Source organism: Tachysurus vachellii, chromosome 9 (genome assembly GCF_030014155.1).
Source record: "Tachysurus vachellii isolate PV-2020 chromosome 9, HZAU_Pvac_v1, whole genome shotgun sequence".
In the NCBI taxonomy this organism is placed as follows: domain Eukaryota; kingdom Metazoa; phylum Chordata; class Actinopteri; order Siluriformes; family Bagridae; genus Tachysurus; species Tachysurus vachellii.
In genome coordinates, this window is record NC_083468.1 from 13,740,935 (window position 1) to 13,761,460 (window position 20,526).

At 41.8% G+C, this 20,526-nt stretch overlaps 1 pseudogene; it reads right to left on the reverse strand.

Moving 5' to 3' along the window:
* Positions 1–13,735: 13,735 nt before the first annotated feature.
* LOC132851102 (uncharacterized) lies at positions 13,736–19,668 on the reverse strand (annotated as a pseudogene).
* Between the last annotated feature and the right edge of the window lie 858 nt (positions 19,669–20,526).

Sequence of the window (20,526 nt, forward strand, 5' to 3'; positions counted from 1 at the left end):
ATCTAAATTGCGTGAAGTGAAAAAATCTCTTAGTATGAAAGTTTTGTTAGCCAGTGATCTGGCATTTAGCAAGCCAAACCTGGTAGAAGATGAAGCATGGAGGTGTACTCCAGCAGCACACTTAGCTCAGGGAAGTGGCTTCAGCTGATGTAGGATCACTTCACTAAAGTGGAGCCCAGGAGAGGCCGGGCGACAGGGCTGAAGCATCTTGTTTTCCGGGAAACCAACAATTGGAACCAGGCAGCCATCAAACGGATCCTGGAGGCAGCAGAGACATCCAGCAGGTGAGCTCTCAAACACACCGACCGACCTCCACCTTTGCTGCTTAGTAGGAAACATACTACTAGTAGTAGTACCCTTTATTGTCACTGGTCACAGGTACCAGCGAAATTAGCCATCAACCTGTCCATACATACAATACATACAATATGACAAGGGGGGGACAGGACAGGAAGGCAGGGGATTGAGGAAGAAATACAGCATAACATGAGGGAGGGGAGGAGAAAAAAACAACCAACAATTTGTTTTGGGATTCGTTAATGTGTTTTCGGATTTGTTAATTTGTTTTCGGATTTGTTAATGTGTTTTGGGATTTGTTAATGTGTTTTGGGATTTGTTAATTTGTTTTCGGATTTGTTCATTTGTTTTTGGATTTGTTCATTTGTTTTCGGATTTGTTAATGTGTTTTCGGATTTGTTAATGTGTTTTGCACTTCTCGGCCACCGTAGTTTCTTAATAATTCAGTGCACTATGCAGTATGTTGTCTCAGTTACTTATTGAGAGTTAAGACTAATGCTTCTGGATGGTGTCTGTTGTACCAGTTGGCTAATGTTTGTGCTAGACATGTCATGTTATGGTTATTATGTGTTAAGCAGTTGTTTCTTTATTTCATTCCTAGAAACTCATACAATACAGGCAGCCAGCTCCCTTGAGAGCCAACCGGGGATGCTACTCTACCAAACAGTAAAATGCAAAGAGAGTGCATGTCATCCTCAATAATAAAGCGGGGGCACAGATGCACATACCCTGAACTTAATTGCAGCTATTTCAATTGGGAGGAAAACCAGGAGCATTTAACTGGACGCCCATTAGCCATGATAAAGAGCAGGTCATCAAGACCAGCATATTCTCAGATTTGCAGTTTAGGACACTTCATTCAATAGAGGATAAAGGGTACTTTGGCGTTATTTAAAAGAATCCAGCTCAGTGCTCCATAGAGATGGAGAAGTATGGATTTAAAAGATATCAATTGTGCGATTGAGTTTATGCCTGTGGAGTTATTAAATTTAGTGGTGAGGTCTACAGTGGTATATGAGAATGAAAATATGTCTTTGAGAATTACATTGTTGATGCTGGTGTTTGAGTTGTTGTGTGGTCATGTGGAAAACAGGTAATAAGGATTGTTGCAAGCTGGTAGCGGGGATCAAACCCGAGTCTGCAGAGTTGAGTTGATCTCCCGCTGTTGTGGATTGCCCGCTGTTACTGGTGATTGTGTTATTGACCGCCGCAGAACTCTGGTCAGGGAGTTTGAGTCATCAGATAGAGTTTAGCCATTTATTGCGCAAGAATAACATTACACACAGGGTCATGTGTGCAAGGTAGTTTTAATTTCCATAAGCTCCAATCCCATAGGCAGTTCTATGGCTTTGTTAGTTAGCACTCAGGGGCACTTGTGGAGACACCTTAAAGACCATTCATGTGCAAACAGACAGAACTTCCTCAATGAAGCGTTCCCATAGCATCAGCTATGATGCAGCATCTGGTGGAGTTTTGATGATTCTACCTGTTTACCTGGCAACTGCAGAATGTTTAATATCTCCATGTTTCATCAGGTTTGATGGGCAGTCTCTGCACTCACTGAGCCGCAAGACTGAACATACCCACATTCCATTTCCATCAATAAATGCTTAACCTTTACATGAATTAATTACATTTAATCTCCTCTTTCATTACTTGAATTTGTTTCTCCAGCTCATGTTCTCAATTATCCCAAGGTTCCCCAAGGAGCCCACTGCTGTACACCCTCTTCAACTATGACTGCATGGCCTCCGATACCAACACCAAGATAATAAAGTTTGCAGATGATATCACAGTCATCATACTCATCGTACAGAACGGAAGTAGCCTAGGGTCAGGAAAATAATCTCTCCTTAAATGCAGATAAGACAAAGAAGATGATTGTTGATCCTTGGAAAAGGAGGAAGGAGCAGCACTACCCCATATCCCCCACTGACTGTGGCTACACAACTCACTGAGCACATTACTCAAGTCTTAATCTGTAGATACTGTAATTTCTTTTCATACATTTCATTTCTATTATTTATTTTTATTCTTTTTGTAAGGGAGACATGCAAAGTAAGAATTTAATTGTATGGTCTCATTGGTTGTGTTTTTACTGTGCACATGACAAACATCTTGAATCTCGTATATATGTGTGTGTGTGTGTGTGTGTGTGTGTGTGTGTGTGTGTGTGTGTGTAATTCTAAGTTTGTGTAGGATAATTTCATTCAACTGAACAAACTGAATGAAAAAATTAATTTTGTTTTATATAAAAATTGACTAGAGTAAAAACTACTTTTTAATGTTATATTACTAGTTCAAATTACCCAATATGCAATTAAATGTACAATATGAATCAGGTTTATTGGCCTATTGTGTTGACACAAACAAGGAATTTGGTTCCAGCTGCTTGTGACTCTCAAACGAACAGACACAAATAACATTATACTATACTATACAAGACAAGACAATACAGAATATACAACACAATACAGATGATGTGATACAATACAGTGTGAGTATTAAATGATTATATATGACAGAATATATGACTGTTCAGTTATGTACATAAAGTGTGAGTATAGCAATATTATGCAATATTATGCTTTTTGTGCAATATGCAGCAGCAGTAGTGTGTGTAATATACGGATGATGTGAGGACAGGCAGTTCTTATAATGCAGTACTTGTAGATATGAAGCAGGGAATATAATTATGGTGAGTTGTTAATCAGGGTGATTGCCTGGGGAAAGAAACTGTTCCTGTGTCTGGCAGTTTTGGTAAGCAAAGCTCTGTAGCACCTGCCAGAAGGGAAGAGCTGAAAGAGGGTGTGTCCAGGGTGTGAAGGGTCAGAAGTGAAGTTTCCTTCCCATTTTCTGGTACAAGTCCTGGGGAGTGGGCAGGGTGGCAGCAATAATATTTTCTGCTGTTTTTACTGTGCATTGCAGTCTGTTCCTTTCCCGTTTCATTGCTGCTACAAACCAGATGGTGATGGATGTGCACAGGGCAGATTCAGTGTTTGCTGTGTAGAACTGCATCAACAGCTCCTGGGCCTTTTTGATGGAGTTTATGTTGCACTCCCATTTCAGGTCTTGGGAAATGGTAGTGCCCAGAGACTTGAAGGTCTTCACAGATGACATACTGTAGGGCTATTGGATATTGTGAGGCTGCACAAGCTGCAACAACCAGGTAAGCGTGCAGACACACAGCTTTATCATATTAATCTATTGAAGAAATGGATTTCTCCTGTGATTTCTCCTGTTTCTCCTCAGATTTAAAAAGGAACGGCCATCCTCTGCAGGGTGAAAGGGAGGGCGAAGTCGGGGTTCTTCATAAAGGGGTGGGAGATCAGGACATCCTTGAGCTGGAGAAATGCCCAGAGTCTCGTCTGTCCACGTCAGGAAGGATGTTCCTTCCTCTTTAGACAGGACTGCCTAAGAATTTGAAAGGGAGGAGCACCCAGTCCTATACATCTCCCGAAAGCTGACCCCCGCCGAGAAGAACTACGCCGCAGTAGAATGGGAAGCCCGTACAATCAAGTGGGCCATCAAGGAGCTCCGGTATTATCTAGCAGGGAGACACTCTATCCTGTTCACTGATCATGCTCCCCTGCTATGGATGGCAAAAGTGAAGAATAACAATGCCCAGGTAACTCGATGGTTCCTTTCATTGCAGGACTTCTCATTCCAGGTTGTTTGTTGCATATATAACACAGCATTCACAAAATCTTTGGACGTAATTAGTAAAGCTTATTACATGCCAATGTTTCCATATTTCTGTTACCATACCTCCTTTTGACATGTGGTCTTTACCATGTGTCAACTTAGCATAAAAAGGAAGTAATCTTTTCAGTAAACACGGTTTCCCTGAGGGACCATAACGAAACACCCTGTTTTTGGACACATCCCAGCATTCTCCAACATTGTTTCTCCTAATGATCACTCACACTCTGTAATTCAGTGAAATCTAGGATAGAAAAAGACAATTTAGTCATGATGTTTGTATTTTGTTTCTGCTCAGGATGTTTTGCTGCTGCCTTTGCTGCTGCATGAAAATGAAACAGTTAGCTTAAGCTTTTCTTTTTGTAAGAGATAGACTAACCCATCCCAGACCTATCTAAACCTCATGCCTCTCAATACTTGGCTTCCCCTCAATATTTCTTAGCTCAGTCCCATGCCTTCCTCTACCTTTTCCATGACCACAGCCCCTGCCTCTAGTGGAATCTCCTCAGGCCTCAGACAACTGAACCATAGTGAGATGGTGTTTCATTTATACCCTTTTCTCTTTTCGTTTTTGTTTTTCAGCCTTTAGAAACTTTTCTGAATATTTGACATGCTTTTCAATCAGAGATCATGTTCCAGTGCCCAAGGTAATGCAATGCAAGGTAATGCAATGTCTTAATCCATGTATGAAACTGTTTCTCAGATGTGCCTTGTACGGTGTGAGGTCAGCAGCTTCAGCCATGTTATCAGGGCGTTCAAAGCTGCTGTGTGCATCATGTACTTCTGTCAATCATGTGAGATATCTGGAGACTGTTTCATCATCATCTTTTTTACATGAGATTTTTCTCACGTCCATTTTTACTGGAGCTGCCTGAGTTGGTGGTCTGAGCAGGCAGCATCCAAGTCTGGGTCTACAAGAGATTTAAAACACTGAAGAGAAGAATATTTGTTAGTTTGTGTGTATTGATTTCCGTGCTCTGGTTTGGGCTCTCAGTTGCCCACATCTTATATGTAACCCAATCTACTTCTCATCTCTTTTTTTCTTTTTTTCAGTACCTCAGGCAACTTTTCTCTAAACTTTTATCTCAACTTTTCTAAATGTCTTTTGCTAAAACTGCCTTTTTCTTAAAACAGTCCATCAGCCACATGTGATCCTATAATTAGCTATCATAAATTGAATATTAGGATGTTTACAGGCCCTTAAAAAAATTGTCATTTCCATCTTTGCTTCCTTCACTACCCATGTCTGTAACCTCTTTTTTTTCTCCTTTTTTTCCTCTTGACAATAAATCATCAGACAAATGCCTTTATTTCCTCTTTTTAGTTTGCTTTTACCTGCGCAGTTTCCCTTCGCTGTCTTTCCCTTCAGATCTTATGAAGCACATGCACCAACACTCCCCTAAATTTCCTATGCTTTTAGCACATGGCAGGAAAGTTTATGGCAGGAACATGGGCCTCCTGTTCTCTCTCCATAGTGTAACACACATAATTTACTATGAAAGCACATATAAACACTCATGATATTTAAAATTTTCACTGCAGTGAACAAATGAATGTTACAATAGAATGTTGGACAGAAAGAAAAAAGGAAAAGTTCAAAAAGACTAGAGAGAATTTGAGAATTGTGGAGTGGTTTGAGAAAGAAGGACGGTTGTGAGTTTTTGAGAGTGGAAGAGAATAAGAGGAAGAGAGAGAGTGAGAAAAAGGAACAAGTAAGAAAGCAACAGGAACCCCCACTCACTCACTCATTCATTTTCTACTGCTTATCTGAACTACCTCGGGTCACGGGGATCCTGTGCCTATCTCAGGCGTCATCGGGCATCAAGGCAGGATACACCCTGGACGGAGTGCCAACCCATCTCAGGGCACACACACTCTCATTCACTCATGCACTCACACACTACGGACAAATTTCCAGAGATGCCAATTTGAATTTGAAAGCCAAATGCAGAATGGTCCAAAGGGCTGGATGCCCCAGTCACAAGAACAGAGAAGACAAGAAAATTGGAATGGACAATGGATGGACCAGAGCTATTAGAACCAGGCCCCAGCCCCACCAGGAGGAAACCTTAAGGGAGCCTCCATCCAGCGGACAATGAAGAGGCTCAGAGAAGCCAGAGGGGGAGCACTGAAACCATTCACTGAAACCATTCACTGAAGCACCATTCTTGATGGGGTGACATTTGATGTGTGATAAAAACTATGACATGTGACATGTGAGTTTTTGACATGTGATAAAAACTATAGGCTTTTCGGATAAGACTGGAGGAAGGCAAAAGACATGAGGTCCAGATGCATACTGTAATCATTGGAAAACAAATGGTTCCAACAACTGTCACACTACCTGAAAAGCTACAACACAGGTTTGCAGTCACACCAGAGAACAATGTTTGGCGGATTCAATTAAGGTATTGACCACTTTGGCATTAGATGGACATAAAGCGAGTAAAGAAAAATTGCAATTCTGTCAAAAGAAGGTAGAGTACCTGGGACGAGTCCTAGAGGGAACCACTCAAAAAATCTGACATGAAGGAGATTCGTGAAATGTACCAACCCCAAATGGTAAGGCAAATATTTTCATTCCTTGGCATGACTGAGGGGGCACGGAGGGTTAGTGGTTAGCATGTTCGCCTCACACCTCCAGGGTTGGGGGTTCGATTCCCACCTCCGCCTTGTGTGTGTGGAGTTTGCATATTCTCCCTGTGCCTCAGCGGTTTCCTCCCCTGGTCCAAAGACATGCATGGTAGGTTGATTGGCATCTCTGGAAAATTGTCCGTGGTGTGTGATTGCGTGAGTGAATGAGAGTGTGTGTGTTTGACCTGCGATGGGTTGGCACTCCGTCCAGGGTGTATCCTGCCTTAATGCCCGATGACGTCTGAGATGACCCGAGGTAGTTCGGATAAACGGTAGAAAATGAGTGAGTGGCATGACTGATTTTAGTAGACCTTGGATATGTGATTTTGCTCTAAAAATACAACCTCTTAGGGATATAATAAAGATGGTAGACCAGACAAAACCAAATGCACCGTTAACATGAACAGCTGATGGACAAATTGCTTTTAACTGTTGAAAAATAAGTTGGCCTCAGCCCCAGAGCTGGCTAGCCCTGATTCCACTTATATGCATTAACATTGCATCTGCAGTGTTAATGGAACAACAGCATGGAATAAGCAACCAGTAGCTTATTTTAGCACATAACTGGATAAAGTAGAACAGGGAATGCCTCCTTTTTACCATGCCATAAGACCATGGTAAAGGTGTGGATGGGATATGATGTGATATTGTCAGCCCCGGAGCTGACAATTGAAAGGTGCACTTCTATCAACCCTGCTGTTAGTTTAGTGTTGCCAACTGAAGCTACCCCACACAATTGTGCTGAAGATATGAATATATCTTCTGGTTATATATCTTCTTGAGATATATAGTATTTTAAATTTTTTAAATATTTTTTAAATTCATTCATCTTCTACCGCTTATCCGAATTACCTCGGGTCACGGGGAGCCTGTGCCTATCTCAGGCGTCATTGGGCATCAAGGCAGGTTACGCCCTGGATGGAGTGCCAACCCATCGCAGGGCACACACACTCTCATTCACTCACGCAATCACACACTATGGACAATTTTCCAGAGATGCCAATCAACATACCATGCATGTCTTTGGACTGGGGGAGGAAACCGGAATTCCCGGAGGAAACCCCCGAGGCACAGGGAGAACATGCAAACTCCACACACACAAGGCGGAGGTGGGAATCGAACCCCCAACCCTGGAGGTGTAAGGCAAACGTGCTAACCACTAAGCCACCGTGCCCCCTCTTCTTCTTCTTCTTATTATTATTATTATATATTATAAACTGTTCTGTTTCCATACTTCTGTAAAGCTGCTTTGAGACAAGGGGAATTGTTAAAAGTGATATACCCATAAATTGAACTGAATTGAATTTAATGAGGGGGGCACGGTGGCTTAGTGGTTAGCACGTTCGCCTCACACCTCCAGGGAGGAAACCCCCGAGGCACGGGGAGAACATGAAAACTCCACACACACAAGGCGAAGGCAGGAATCGAACCCCCAACCCTGGAGGTGTGAGGCGAACGTGCTAACCACTAAGCCACCGTGCCCCCAGACTCAAGGCTAAACATTGTAATTAAATTTAGCCCAGTAAATGAAATATTTTCCTGTATGTTCTAATCTGTGTTACTGTTTAATTCCATGGAAACCTTTTTCTCAACATTTTAATGCTCTATACACACTGCTATGACCTAAAGTCTGTTCAAGTGTAATTATACAGCTGCATTGCTTGTTCCTAATCTCAGTAAGATAAAAAGTAGATCAAGAGTCAAGAAGCTTTTTTTGCCCCAATCAGATTACAGAAGGTTAGAGATAAAACGCTTGCACCATGGTATAATAGTCATACTCACACCCTCAAGAGAGAGACACGTAACCTCGAGCGAAAGTGGAGAAAAACTAAATTAGAGGTTTTTAGAATTGCATATAAGGAATGTCCAGCTATAGACAGCCAGGCAGCAGCCAGGGCTGAGCTCCTGAGCAAACTCATAGAAAATAACCAGAACAATCCCAGGTTTTTATTTAGCACAGTGGCTAGACTAACAAAAAACCAAAAATCTGAACACACAATTCCATCACAGTTCAGTAGTGACGATTTTATGAGATTCTTCACTGATAAAATCGAAAGTATCAGGAATAAAATAGGTGACGCTCAACACATAAGAGCAACTAGCATCCCGGTCTCACCTAAGGTTCTAAACACACAACTACATTGCTTTACAAGTACAGGTCAGGAAGAGTTAGTTAAACTTATTACTACAGCTAAATCAACAACTTGTTCACTAGACCCCATTCCAACTAAACTACTGAAAGAAGTGTTACATAAAGCCGGTGAGCCTCTTCTTAATATTATTAACTCCTCGTTATCTTTAGGTCACGTCCCTAAATCCTTCAAGTTGGCAGTTATTAGGCCACTCATTAAGAAACCTAATTTAGATCCTAATGGACTTTCAAATTACAGACCGATTTCAAACCTTCCGTTTATGTCTAAAATACTAGAAAAGGTTGTGTCTGTTTAACTGAGCTCCTTCTTACAGGAGAACAATATCTTTGAAGAGTTTCAGTCAGGTTTTTAGGCCCCATCATAGGACAGAAACTCTACTTGTTAAAGTTACAAATGACTTGTTCTAAGCTATTAGTTCTACTTGACCTTAGTTCTGCATTCAACACTATAGATCACAGCATTCTCCAATCCGCTTACAAAATTACACAGATATTCAGGGACAGGCTTTAAGTTGGTCTAGATCTACCTACCTGTCTGATCAATACCATTTTGTAGAATTAAATGGCGAATCCTCCAGTTTGTTGCCAGTTAATCATGGGGTCCCTCAAGGATCAGTTCTAGGACCTCTGCTCTTCTCGATATACATGCTTCCATTAGGGAACATTATTAGAAGACACGGGATTAGCTTCCATTGCTATGCTGACGACACACAGTTATACTCATCAAAACCAGATGAAATAACTAAATTGTCGAAATTAACTCAATGCCTTAGAGAGATAAAAGACTGGATGAGCTGTAACTTTCTGTTGTTAAACTCTGATAAGACAGAAACACTACTTATAGGCCCAAAAACTAGTACAGAGAAACTCTCACAACTTAATTTCCAATTAGAGGGATGTACTGTTACTAGTAGCTCGACAGTGAAAGACCTGGGTGTTATATTAGACAGTCGCCCAAACCACAAAAACAGCCTTCTTCCACCTCAGAAATATTGCCAAGCTGAGAAACATCCTGTCTGTATCTGATGCTGAGAAGCTAGTTCATGCTTTCATGACCTCTAGACTGGACTATTGTAATGCATTACTAGGTGGTTGTCCTGCATCATTAATAAATAGGCTACAGTTAGTCCAAAATGCAGCTGCCAGAGTTCTCACTAGGACAAGAAAGTATGACCATATAACCCCAATTTTATCATCTCTACACTGGCTACCTGTTAAGTTTAGAATTGATTACAAACTGCTGCTACTTACGTACAAGGCTCTTAATGGTTTAGCTCCCATGTATCTAACTAGTCTTCTAACACGTTACAATCCTTCACGCTCTCTGAGATCACAAAACTGAGGACTCCTGGTAGTCCCCAGAATATCCAAGTCTACTAAAGGCGGAAGAGCGTTCTCTTATTTAGCTCCCAAACTTTGGAATAGTCTTCCTGATAGTGTTCGGGGCTCAGACACACTTTCACAGTTTAAATGTAGATTGAAAACTCATCTCTTTAGTCAGGTGTACACATAATACATCGCATAAATATTGTGCACTATCACACTAGACTTGCACATTCTTATGAACAGCAGATATGTTAATCCCTATGCACTGCTCTTCTCTTCTCTTTTTCTACCCATGCTGAGACACCCATGCTAAGATCGTCTTCCGTGCGCTGAAATTTTTGGACCTCCACTGAGACAAGGCTGACTCTGTGAGAACCCTGAGACATCTACAGATCTACCGGCTCCAGTTGGACTCTGTGATACTTGTATATTTGTAACCACACCATCTAGTGTCACCCATATGAGGATGGGTTCCCCTTGAGTCTGGTTCCTCTCAAGGTTTCTTCCTTTACCAATCTAAGGGAGTTTTTCCTTGCCACTGTTGCCTGAGCCTCAGACTTGCTCATTGGGGACAAATACACATACACACATACATACATACATACACACTGTGAACTGTATATATCTTGAATTTTTATTATATTAATTCTTTATACTTCTCCTTATGTTTATCTTTTGTTTTATGTTTATGTTCTGTAAAGCTGCTTTGTGACAATGTCCATTGTAAAAAGCGCTATACAAATAAACTTGAATTGAATTGAATTGAATTGAAGCTTTTATTGTAATTTCAACCATATATAGCTGTTCCAGTACACAGTGAAATGAGACAATGTTTCTCCAGGACTGTGGTACTACATAGACAGAGCTAAGTCCTAGCCACATAAAGTGCATCTGTGCAACCTGGTGCAAACAGTGCAAGACAAAAGACAAAAAGACAGTACAGGACAAAAGACAAAATTTAAACAAAAATTACAAGACATTTCTCAAAAGACAATACACAAAACCAGAGCCAATATGGCATGTGCATAAATACTGAAATGAACACATTAAGTATTATAGCAGCAGTTACATGAGGTATTGTAAAGTATTGTGCAATACAGCAATCAACTGAAATGTGAGACAGCAAAAAGTGTGCAAAAAAGCATGTAAGCAGTTTGATGGATGTATATTGGAAGAGTGTGTATTTGGTGTAGGTCTGTGCAGTCCATACAGTTGATTGTGTGTATATGTGTGTATTGTGCTCAGTACAGTTCAGTTCACAATGCTGTTGGTTTGCAGATGCAGTGTGTGGTGTAAATGTCCATGATAGAGGGAAGAGAGAATCTAATGATCTTCTCAGCTGTCCTCACTATCCGCTGCAGGGTCTTGCGATCTGAGATGGTGCAGTTCCCAAACCAGACATTGATGCAGCTGCTTAGAATGCTCTCAGTGGTCCCTCTGTAGAACGTAGACAGGATGGGGGAAGGGAGATGGGCTGTTATCAGCCTCCGTAAGAAGTAGAGAGACTGCTGGGCTTTCTTGGTGATGGAACTGGTGTTGAGTGTCCAGGTGAAATTCTCCGCTAGATGAACACCAAGAAATGTGGTGCTCTTGACTATCTCTACAGATAATCCGTCGATGTTCAGCGGAGAGTGGTCACTCTGTGCTCTCCTGAAGTCAACAATCTCTTTAGTGTTATCGACATTCAGAGACAGGTTGTTGTCTTTACACCAGGCAGTTGGTTGTTGCACCTCCTCTCTATATGCTGACTCATCGTTCTTGCTGACGATACCCACGGCGGTCATGTCATCGGTGAGCTTGAGCATTGCTGCACAGTCTTGAGTCAGCAAGGTGAACAGCAGTGGGCTGAGCACACAGCTCTGAGTGGTGCTAGAGTTGCGGTTCCCGATCCAGACTGACTGAGTTCTCCCAGTCAGGAAGTCCAGGATCCAGTTGCAGAGGGAGGTGTTCAGTCCCAGCAGTCTCAGCTTCTCAATCAGGTGCTGATGGATGATTGTGTTGAATGCTGAACTAAAGTTAATGAACAGCATTCGTACATAAGTGTCTTTATTGTCCAGGTGAGTGAGGGCTAAATAAAGGGCCTTGGCAATGGAATCATATGTGGAGCGGTTTGGACGATACACAAACTGTAGGGGGTTCAGTGAGGGTGGTAACTGGGTTTTGGTGTGCCTCATGCTAAATATAAAACCAAACTAAACCTCAAACTAAATATAATTTAAGAAAATATAAAATATGTACTTATTCAGGATGATTCTCAGTCGAACTCAAAATGGAGCGACCCGTGCATGGCCTGGTGTGAGTTTTCAGTGAAGGCAAGGGTGATGCAGCCACATTCATAAAAATAACCAAACAATATATTTTAGGATGATGAATACACTTGAACAATACATATTTGTTAGCATGCATTGTAGATATAGCATTTACACCTCAGCATTCCGGAACATCTCTGCTAGCTAACGCTACATAACAGCCTTTCAGGATGATAAGTGAGACTAACCAAAACTGAACTGAGGCTAAAATATAACTTTATATAACGTCAACAATATTTAGGGCACACAATTACAAACAGTTAATGTTACAAATGAGCAGATATTGGCGGATTTTTGTTGTAACATTAAAAGGCAATGCTGACAAAAGCTAGGCAGAGATGTCTACAAACAATATTAGTTTTATATGATCAGAATGTAAGACTTAATAACTTACCCATCGTAGCAACTTGATGGAAAATCCTCGAATGGGTCGATTCGCTCTTCAAAATGCAAACGCTCCTCGTCGGAATCACAATGTTCTTCAGATGAAAAGGTAAATTCTTCATCACTGTCCAAAACCATCTGGAGAGCCTCCTCACCGGTGTAGCGTGTCATCTTTCAAACGCAGCTGAATGTGTAATAATCTCAGGGGGATCGCATCGTTTTATGCCACTGTCCGGCGGGCGTGTGACTCATCGTGTGAACTATTTACCTGTGAATAGCGGGTGGGCGTGTCCGGTCGCAGCTCATTATCAGATAATGACCTGAGCTGGAAATTCTGTGCCTCTACTTGGTTTCACATGATTTATATTCATTGGAAACATATGTTTTTTATTTCACCGACTTATTCTAAAACTACATACTTTAAGCTGTCTAAAGATATATTTTTATTTCCGTGTGTCGGATATTGGCCGAGTTTCAGCGCTTTTTAATGACATGTTTCTAAACAAAGATCACGCAGACAAAGGCGACAGACGGCACACCCTGATTATTTTATTCATTAAAAAAAAATACAACGTTTTGTTTATATAGTGAGCATACACAAATGAAGGTAGACCCTTTACAGATTTAAATGATGTATTATTTTGACATGTTTGATCAAATATGACAGAGCAGTTTAAGCTCATTTTGCTGGCATCTGAAAAAAAAAAGCACGTTTGGGCGCCGGTGGCAAATCAGACTCCAGAGGGTTAAAGGGTGTTGGCCTGCCGACTTTTCACCAAAACCTACATGGCAGGCTGAAATAGCTGCCAGGTACACCTTAATGGTGGAGAAAGCCTTCCTTTTATCAAGCCATATATTGCTATAAAGAGCACGGGTAGAGGACTCGCACTCTGTATAGTATGTATAACTGACGAGGGAAAGCCAGCTGCACTCAGATTCCACCTCTCACGGGCCAGGCCCAGAGGGCCAACATGTCCGGATGAGGATGGTAAATTTCCCCCCTGCCTGAGACAGGAGGTCCCTCTGTGGGGGGAGGGGCCACGGCTGCCCCGACAATAGTTGAACTATCTCTGCCACCCAATGTCAGGATGGCCAGCACGGGGCTATCAGAATTAATGACAGACACTGCTCCCTCACTCTGGCTAAAGTGGGGGAGATTAAGCTCAGAGGGGGAAATGCATACGTCACAAATCCAAGATGGAAGCCTGTCCTTTGTTCTGTGTAGTGTTTGTCTGTTTTAACATTTTTTATTTTGTAAATGGATTTTAAACATCTTCTCAAACAAATCATTTGCCTCTCAACAAAGCCTGGTGTGAGCCTTTCGAAAAATTGTGGTTTATTTCTCAACTTATAAACCTGCTCCATGTGCTCTGCCTAATCAGTTTGGCACTTCTGCTGCAAACCATCTGCTGTGGGGTTTGACTTTGGCCTGAATCAACAGCATAGGCCTATTGAAAAACTGGATATGAAAGTGTGGATTTTGCCTGGATTTTTGTGTTCGTCTACTTTCGGGTTGGATCTGCATCACTTTACCTGCTCCAGTTGCAGCCTGGGTCACCATCTGCTACAACCTGGCCTTCTACTCAAGCTACAGCCTGGATTTCTACCAGCTATAGCCTGGGTTTTTACCAGCTACAGCCTGGGTTCCATCTACTGCCTGGTTTACATTCCACCAGCTATCAACTACAGCCTTGATCTCTATATTAGCTACCAGCTATAGCCTGGGTTTCTAAGCCTGAGTCCCTCTACTCCTCCATTAGCTGTTGTGCTACGCCAGTTATCCTGTTTTGTGGTGTGAAACTCCATCATGGCGAGTCTGGTTCTTGCCTTTTTGTCTTTGCTCTGTCTGTTTGAAATCTCAGAGCATGAGGTGCACCGGGAGATTCTTGGGGGTAACTATGACGTTTCCTTAGATGCACTTTATGTGTCATCACAATTAAAGGTTACTAACTGTGTATGGGATTTGGAGGGCAGTCAGGGGGGCTGGATGTATGATATGAGCATGTGTTCTCAATATACAAACTTTAAACATCTTTTTAGCCTACTCCTCCTAAGTGACTGGTTTATTCCATCAAATAACTCTTGGTCCAAAACCACAGTGACTGGCGATTCTAAAAACTGTATGAAGCATTGTCTTAATACACGCATGTTGAAATGTATTATCACACTTATGTTGCTGATGTCAGGAAATGTACAACCTAATCCAGGTCCTGTGAACGATAGAATATCGCTGCAAACTCCTGCTGACTTTCTAAATAGGTCTGGTATTGGTTTTGTGCACATAAACGTAAGTCTATTGCCAAAAATTGACATGGTCAGAATTTGGGCCAAATCAACAAATGCTGATATTATGGTGTTATCAAAGACATGGCTGGGTCGATCCACCGCTGATAGTTATATTTATATGGAGGCGTGTAATATATTTCGTATTGATCGCCGTGCTAAAGGTGGAGGAGTGGTGATCTATGTAAAAAATAGTTTGCAGACAACAGTACTAATATCCAAGTTGTGCCTAAACAATTTGAATCGCTAGTATTGAAAATTGAATTATCGAAGAATTGTGTTTTAACAGTTGCAGGATGTCATAGACCTCCTTCTGGTCCAAAGGATACATTATCCTCATTGTCTGGTTGTCTGTCATCTATAAAATATACCGATTTGGTTTTAATGGTTGACTTAAATTGGGACTGGTTAACTCCGGCATCTGACTTAATTAAAAGCTTTTGTGATTCTGCAAATTTGACCCAAATTATAGACTCGCCTACTAGGCCAAATCCTAAACATCCAGAAAAATCTACGCTACTTGACTTGTTTTTAACTAATATGCCACAGAAATACAAAGCGACTGCTGTTTTCGCAAATGATTTGAGTGATCACTACGTTATTGCAGGTGTGAGAGACACCAGGAAAGCTACAGTAAATGTAAACCGCGTATAATTAAAAGGATTTTTAAGTCATTTTGTGAACAAGCTTTTTTAATTGATCTTAATCTCTGTGATTGGACTAGGGTAAATTTGATCCCGGAGCCCGAGATAGCATTGCAATATTTTAATTCACTTCTATTGGACATTATAAACAAACATGCTCCTCTTAGGAAGTACAAGATTAAAGGGCGTGATAATCCATGGTTCTCTGAACAATTGTCTGATTTAATTCATGAGCGTGATCTTGCGTGGGCAAAGGTTAAGAAATCTAAAAGCAGCTCAGATTGGCAATATTTTAGGTATATGAGAAACAAATGTGTCTCTCAGATACGTAGAGCTAAATAAGATTATTATGTAAATTAATTATGTGATAGTGCAGCTTACCCCTCTAAATGTTGGAAAGTAGAGTGCATTGAAGGTGAATGATAATACTATTATCATTCAAAAAAATATGCTAGATTCCTTGAACGAGCATTTTATATCTTCTGTCGTTGTTGTTTGAGCATGCAAAAAAACAATGGAGGACACAAGAGGATTACTCTATGTCTGGTGAAAATGTACCTTTCAATTTTGATCTTGTCCCTATAGCATCGCAGGAGGTATATGATGCTCTGGTAATGTTAGGAAATCCTCTGGTCCTGATGGTTTGAATCTGTATTTTTTAAAAATTGCTGCTAAACATATTGCGGAACCTTTGACACATATTTTCAACCTGACTATTGAAACTGGAATAATACCTAGTGTATGAAAGTCAGCATATGTCACTCCTTTATTTAAGGGTGGTGACCGAACAAATCAAAATAATTATAGGCCAATATCTAAGCTACCGATTTTAGCTAAGGTTTTAGAAGGGCTTATAAGTGATCCGTTGAAAGTTTATTTAGAAACAAAAAACATTTTAAATGATTTTTTATGGTTTTCATAAAAAACATATCACTGTCATTGCTACTATGAAAGTGTTAAATGACTTAATAAGTGCTATTGATTCTAAAGAATATTGTGCTGCACTATTTTTGGATCTGTCAAAATCATTTGACACAGTCGACCACCCTGTCTTGTCTCAAAGATTGGTGGATATTGGAATGTCTTTAAAAGCAGTCAAAGGGTTTGGTGGCTATTTGAGTGGCCGAACACAAAGTGTTCAGATGGATGGTGTGTCCTCAAATTCATTATTTACACAAAATGGTGTCCCTCAGGGATCCATTTTGGGGCCTATTTTATTTACTATTTATATAAATGATTTGTGTCAGAATGTAACAACAGCAAAGTATCATTTTTATGCGGATGACACCATTTTGTACTCTTCTGCCTCTTCTTTAACAAGGGCCTTAGAGGACCTGCAATCAGCTTTTAACATATTCAGAAGAATCTTAAAAAATTTAAACTGGTATTGAATGCTGACAAAACTAAAATAATGTGCTTCTCTAAATCAAGGAACACAGACAATGCTTGTCAGTTTGTTACTCTAGATGAGAGAATAATTGAACGAGTAGCAGTCTACAAATATCTTGGTTTCTTCTTAGAAGAAAGTTTGTCTTTTAAGCAGCATATAGAATGTCTAGCAAAAAAACTTAGAGTAAAGTTGGGTTTCTATTATAGAAATAAAGGCTGTTTTTCTTTTAGTGCGAGAAAAACACTTATACAAGTAACATTTTTGTCAATGCTCGATTATGGTAATATTTTATATATGCATGCCAATCAATCTTCTCTGAAAATGCTGGACTCAGTACACCATGCAGCACTAAGATTTGTAGCGAATTCCAGCTTTTGTATTCATCACTGTAAGTTGTTTGAGAGTGTTGGTTGGCCTTTGCATAATCGCAGGTGGGAGCATTGGTATATTTTTCACAGGCCTTACTGTGTAAACTGCCTTCTTATTTATGTTCTCTCCTGATTCCTAAAGTCACTGCTGGGAAATGTAATCTTAGATTAAATGGTCAAATCATGTGTAACATTCCCCGAACGCGAACTGTTTTCGGTGAAAGTGCCTTTACATTCTTTGCTCCATCATCCTGGTATAAACTGCAGAAACATCTTAAATTAGACTATTTACCAACATTGATGCAGTTTAAAATTAGGATAAAGGATTACTTGAGTACTATATGCACATGTGCTACTACTGAGTGCTGATGGTGATTAGGTGTTTAGATTATGTTTAATTTAATATTTTTCTTTCTGTTATATCTTGTCTGTTTTTGCTGTATATTTTAAATATGAAACTTTGTATACTGCTGTATACTGCCAGGACTCCCTTCAAAAAGAGATTCTGAATCTCAATGGGATTTTTTTCCTGGTTAAATAAAGGTTAAATAAAAAAAAATAAAAAGCACATCTGGCCACTGATGGGCTAAAGCATCCACACCCAATGGTGCATTTGCGTCCACCAGAGAGAAATACAGAGGGCATTGAGCATTTTCTTGCCAGGCAAAGAGATCTACGGCAGCCTGACCGTACCTCTGCCATACCTGGCTCACCACCTGAGGATGGAGTAAAGTTCCACTCCCCGTAAAGGGAATTTCCCCTGGACAGTAAATCTGCTCCTCTGTTCAAGATCACCGGAACGTGAGTTGCCCGGAGAGACAGAAGCCGTGTGTCGCTCCACACGATCAGCTTCTTTGCCAACTGATGCAGCTGAAGGGAGCATGCGCCCCCCTGATGGTTGATGTAAGCAACCACTGTGGTGTTGTCCGTTTTCACTAAAACATGCTGACCTCTGAGAAAACTCAGAAAATGTTTCAGTGCTAACCACACCGCTAATAGCTCCAAATAGTTTATATGTTTGTGCATCAACTGTGGCGGCTGCGCCCGTTCACAGTTCTGCCCATTAGGGTTGCTCTCCAAGGACGAGTCCGTTGTCATAGTTACTCTCGATGACACTGCCCCTAAGGGAATCCCCGACCTGAGCGTCACAGGGCTTTCCCAGTGTCTGAGCGCTTCTATGCACGCATGATTGACTTTCACCGGTCGGCTGAGATGCCGTCGAGAGCACAGACACAAACGCGCGATTCAACGCTGAAAAACCCTCATTTTGAGTAGCCCCAAATGCACTACCACGATCACCAAAGCCATAAGCCCCAGCATTCATAAGCACAGTCTGTATGGAACCACTCATTCCCTCTGAAAACGAGCGAGACATTGTATGAAAGACGCTATTCTCTCTTCCGTCAATGTGACTTGATACGAAAGGGAGTCCAAGTTGAGCCCTAAATACTCGATATGTTGAGAGGGCACCAACCGGCTCTTTATCATGTTTATCCTGAAACCCAGGTCTCTGAGGTGATTCAGGACAATCTCTGCGTCTCTTGACGATGAGCATATCAGATAATCTGTGTTAGACAATATCCTTATGCCCTTGCCCCTCAACGGGAACAGGGCTGCCTCCACACATTTGGTAAAAACCCTTGGAGCTAACGACAGCCCGAATGGTATAGTTTGAAATTCGTATGCTGTGCCCCGGTATGCAAACCTGAGGAATTTCCTGTGAGAGGGATAAATGTCTATGTGGAAGTATGCGTCCGCCAGATCTATCGTCACAAATCAATTGTTTGGGCGAATCGATTGACACAGCACCTTGTGTGCCAGCATTTTGAATGAATACTTTCTGAGGTGCTTGTTATACGCTTGTTATACGCAGATCCAAAATAGGACGGAGGGCTGTGCCGCCTTTCTTTGGAACTATGAAATAACGGGAATAGAAGCCCTGATGGCTTTCCTCCCCGTGTACCACTCTGATTGCCTGCTTGTGCAGGAGCATTTCGATTTCGGCCATCAAAACATGAGCCGATTCTCCCTCGGCCACTGACATGATCAGCCCATTGAAACGAGGCGGTTTCATGGCAAACAGGAGTCTGTATCCCCATGAAACTGTTGCTAAAACCCACGGATGAACCGTGCATAGAGGGGGCAGAGAGAAGGCCCCCGTATACTTCCGTCCCGCCATCACCGCGCAGTGATGACGTCATCACATGCGCTGTTCGGGCTCCCGCTGACGGTAGCCATGGGACTGGGGGATACTGTGTCTTTGCTTTTTTTGGGTTTTTTTAAACATATCGCCCTCGGCTGTTTGCCTGGCTACGATAGTGCAATATTTATTGTTATGTTTCTCGAACCTGGGGAGCATATTGCCCTCAGCCTGTGGCTTGGCTGCGATAATGCATGTTTTATCATCAATTCCCCTGTGTGTGTGAGTGTTTGGTGACACTGCACATGGCTCTGACCTCCCTCTTTTCTCTGAACTGGAGGAGAGCGAACATAATGAGCCCTTATCAAACTTAGAACAGAAGGGATGAACTCCCGCCTTCTTCTCTTCACCGGCGGAGAGAGAAGGACAGGGGAAAACCTGTGTGTCAGGTCACACGCTTTTTCTTCTTTTCCTCGGGGTGGGGCGGACGGTTCTTAGCCGCCGGGGCTGCAAATGAATGCTTTCCCCAAGGTTCGGAGCCATCCGGATGTGGTCGCTGACCAACCTGTCCGCTGTGAGCAGGTCTCACAGCTCTCGCGGTCATCGGCCTCCCTCTCGATGCTGCGGCTGCTGCGGAGCCCTGCCGCATCGGATGAGAGGGTGGTCGTGCCGCCTGCTTGCGTGGCAAACAGAGGTGAAAAGCCTCATCTTCCTGTTTTCTGAGGGTGTTGGTTTTTCTCATTTTCTCGAGAGCAGGCCCAAATAAACCCTTACTTGGGTCGTAAGGGGCATCCATCATCTTCACTTTCTGAGCGTCGCCCAGGTCTGACAGGTTTAACCACAGTGCTCTCCCACCTGACACGGCCAGGCCCATTACGTGGCCGCAGCCCTGAACCG